This window comes from Triticum aestivum, chromosome 2B, assembly GCF_018294505.1.
Source record: "Triticum aestivum cultivar Chinese Spring chromosome 2B, IWGSC CS RefSeq v2.1, whole genome shotgun sequence".
NCBI classification, from domain to species: domain Eukaryota; kingdom Viridiplantae; phylum Streptophyta; class Magnoliopsida; order Poales; family Poaceae; genus Triticum; species Triticum aestivum.
The window spans coordinates 785,969,192-785,969,624 of NC_057798.1; positions in this window are offsets into that span (position 1 = coordinate 785,969,192).

A 433-nucleotide genomic window follows, 5' to 3' on the forward strand; every position below is an offset into this window, starting at 1 on the left:
CTCTTTGTGTATGTGGTTAATACATAGTTAAAAACGGCAGGCGCAACTATGACACAATCCTTGATACTGCAAAGTACTGGATGAGAAGTAATGCTTACAACAAATATAAAATAGTATATAGCCACCTTCAGGTATTTTTTTGTGTCATAATAAGCCGATCTTTACGCATGTATTTTCTATTATTATTGTTCAAAAAAAACACCAGTCACGTGCGCTAAACGGGCCGGCCTGTGACGGGCCCATTATCGGCAGCGGTGAGAGAGCGGGCCTCCTTCCCTTCCACACCTTTCTCTTCTCTTCCTCCATCCCAGACCCTACTCGCCTCGCCGCCGACGCCTCCTCCCTCCCCCCGCCGGCTCCCACCCCCGCCCGCCGCCGCCACCACCGTCCCCGCTCTTCCCCGCACCGCTTCCTCGCTCTCTCCGCCCACCCT